Source organism: Rhinolophus sinicus, chromosome X (assembly GCF_036562045.2).
Source record: "Rhinolophus sinicus isolate RSC01 chromosome X, ASM3656204v1, whole genome shotgun sequence".
In the NCBI taxonomy this organism is placed as follows: domain Eukaryota; kingdom Metazoa; phylum Chordata; class Mammalia; order Chiroptera; family Rhinolophidae; genus Rhinolophus; species Rhinolophus sinicus.
In genome coordinates, this window is record NC_133768.1 from 19,673,919 (window position 1) to 19,677,276 (window position 3,358).

Here is a 3,358-nt window from a genome sequence, read left to right on the forward strand (position 1 = left end):
GCTTTCTATACCTGGATGGAAGAATGAAGAGTCCAAATGACTGAACTTTGAATTCTGGGTAATGGGGAGGGAAAACATGTTTACAAGAGATTAACCAAAGGAAAGGGAAAGTAGGAAAAAATTCCAGAGTGACTGAAGAAAGCATATTATGGATTTTCTTAAAAAGGAAAACAAGGAAGAAATAGTCAATATTGTAAGTGACTAATTTCTTTTTTTCTAAGTTTAATAGACATTTGTTCCTTTAGTTGAACAACCTCTACACACAAAATAAGTGGTTTAAGATTTTTGAGTGGAAAGGAATTTAGGTCTCAAGAGGCTTTATGAGTCTGCTATATGTTTTCTGGAAATCATTTAACTGAGCCTTTTAAGACCCCTGAAGAAAATAGAAAAATTGGTTCACGGAAACCAGCAATTAGATTTTAGAATCAAACTACCTACTCTTAAGTCAGCAAACCCAGAATTGGAAATTGGGGCAATTCCTCTCCTGTGTTTCCTACACACTCTAATTCACCCTGGGAAACAGAAGCCTAGTCTATGCTTTAACATTAAGGTGGGCACAACTGACAGCCTGGAAATTTTGTGGAAGGTAAGGAATTGGAGGGTAGTCTGTGTAGGGGTGAGAAAAAATAACTAGACAATGTATAAGGTTAGATTGGAAACCATGAACTTGTATTGACACCATGACTTTTCTCAGTAGACTTATGGGAATAATGGATAAAGCAAGCTGACCCATGATGACTTGTAAAACTCATTGCACTAAGCCAATGAAGTACTTTTAAATAAAGCCAACTAGTTTTTCCCCTAAGGTGGTTAGAGTGTTCATAATAGTCACAAATTAACATTACGACCTTAAGGCTAATAATTCTCGTTTACTTTATGTTCAGTTTTCTTCAGTTTCAATACAGACCCGTGTAACTACCATTACTACTTTGCACGAAGTTCAGTATTCTACAGAGCCCATGGAGACATGGGATTGAATCAGGAGCCTCCACCTCTTGTGAAGTTCACTAGTATTGTGGAGACCAAGCCAACTTTGTGTAGGTTAACCAGGATTTGTTTCACTTGTAAGAGAACCCCCTTGCAACACGATTGTTCAATTTTCCTAATAATGGTGGCATTCTTTTAAATTATTCTCCTTTCAGAACCAGCAGGTATGTAAACAGAATATCGGGTTAAATCTAAAAATGTGAGCCCCTTAATATACTTTCATTTTTTTCCCATATGATACTGACAATGGATTAGGATACCCTTCACATTTCCAAGCAAAATGCAATTTACAATATTTGTCCTTGCCTAACTCCAAAAAACAGCCCCTTGAGAGTAAACCAACAGCATTATCCCCGTAAAGCTGTAGGTTTCATCACATACACCAACAAGTCCACGTGGCTAGTTCTGCACTCCTTTCACAGAATTGATTTTACACCTATTACACCACACAACATTTTAAACACTGACATCAGCTCCCCAATAAGATAAAGCAAAGACAAAAGTATTTATCTTGTAAGAAACAAGATACACCATCACTTACAGTCTTCAAACATTATTGAACTTTAACTTTCATAATTTGACAATTCATTTATGAAACAGTCTGCAGACAACTAGCTTTAACAGACAAATTAACACTTTTAAGCAAACATGACTGTCCTAAATTTTTTATTAGGTGAGAATTTTACAAACATTACTCATGTTAGAGGTAACAGTGGAGTTGGAGAATATTGCTTCTTCTCCAAGCTGCACAGCGAGAACCACCAATAGTGTGGTGGTACTTGTGGCCCTTTCCAAGGCCACGGCTTTTGCTCCCTGCAGATGTTCGCTCTCGCATATCCCTGCGCTTGTGGACTGGTTTGGTGATCCACTGGGTGTCAGGATCTGTCTGATAGCTTTATGGAATGGATCAATGAGGATAACCTCAAAGATTCTGCACATGGAATTTCTACCAACCCAGTAAGAATTCAGGACTCTCAGAGCCCCACAGTGGCATCCAGCTTGCTCTTCAGCAACAGATTGAAGGTTTCGAGCAAACTTTAGCTGGTTAACGCTGTGATGGACAGGCTTGCCATAGGTCGCACCCTTAGGAACTGGGCGTTTGCAGCCACCATGGCACACACGAATCCGATATATGACATAACCTTGCTTGGCCTTGTATCCCAGCCTGTGCATTTTATGGGGCCAGGTGGGATGTGTGTGCTGTGGAGCGCAGAGAGCTGGTGGTATTGCCCCCAGCACACCCTGAGAAGAAAGTGCATTACATCAGACTGCTTCTTCCTCCATAGCTCCGGGATGTACTTGTAAGCGCCCATCTTGGCTTACCTGATGGCTGCAGCCAGACAGAAAGGAAAGAGCCTTTCTCCCCATGACTAATTTCTTTAGGAAAGATTACTATATACATAAATCATATTTAAAGATATATGTAGTTAATGCTTCTTTAAAGTTCCAAGAATATTTGAATATATCAGATGTTCATTGTTCTCTTTTAAGCTGTCAACCCTAAAGAGTAAATTAACTATATAATTAAAAATAGTGTTTTCTGATTGTTGGGAATGATTTAATATATTAACTTGTTTTATCCCCTCAATAATCCCATTGTTATTCTCATTTTGCATTTGAGGAAACAAAGCCATGAAAATATTTGAGTGACTTGCCCATAGTTACACAGTTAGTAAGGGGCACACCTGGGATTTGAATTTGCCAGTTTGGCTTCAGATTTCTGCAAATTTCACCACTGAATTATGCTTCTCTATTTATAGTGTGCCTATATGACCAATGGGTAGTAGCAGAAACTGTAATCATTAATTTAAAATATATTTAAATCATGCATGTGAATTTGAAAAATCAATAGAGAAGGCCAGGACAGTTGAGGATCAGATAACTATATTTTTAAATAAAATTTATTGGGGTGACATTGGTTAATAGCATTATATAAGTTTCAAGTGTGTAATTCTGTAATACGTTATCTGTGTATTGCATTGTATGCTCACCACCCAAAGTCTAGACAAATATATTACAGTGGGGTGGTATATAAAATGATGATGGAGCTTTATATGTGAAGTAACATGTGCATTCTTGCATATTTGCTCAGAGAAGCACTAATAGAAATGTAATGCAAACCACATATGTAATTTTAATCTTTTTAATAGCCAGATTAGAAAAGTAAAAAGAAACAGGCAAAATACTTTTGATAATATATTTTACTTAACTAAATGCATCCAATGTATTATCAATTTAACATGTAATCCATATACTAATTATTAGTTATATATTTTTTCATACTAAGTCTTTAAAATTTGGTGTGTATTTTATACTTACAGCATACCTCAATTTGGAATGGCCACATTTCACAGGCTCTGTAGCCTTGGGT

At 37.0% G+C, this 3,358-nt stretch overlaps 1 pseudogene; it reads right to left on the reverse strand.

The window, feature by feature from the left end:
• Nucleotides 1-1,687: 1,687 nt before the first annotated feature.
• LOC109461086 (large ribosomal subunit protein eL15) lies at nt 1,688-2,300 on the reverse strand (annotated as a pseudogene).
• Between the last annotated feature and the right edge of the window lie 1,058 nt (nt 2,301-3,358).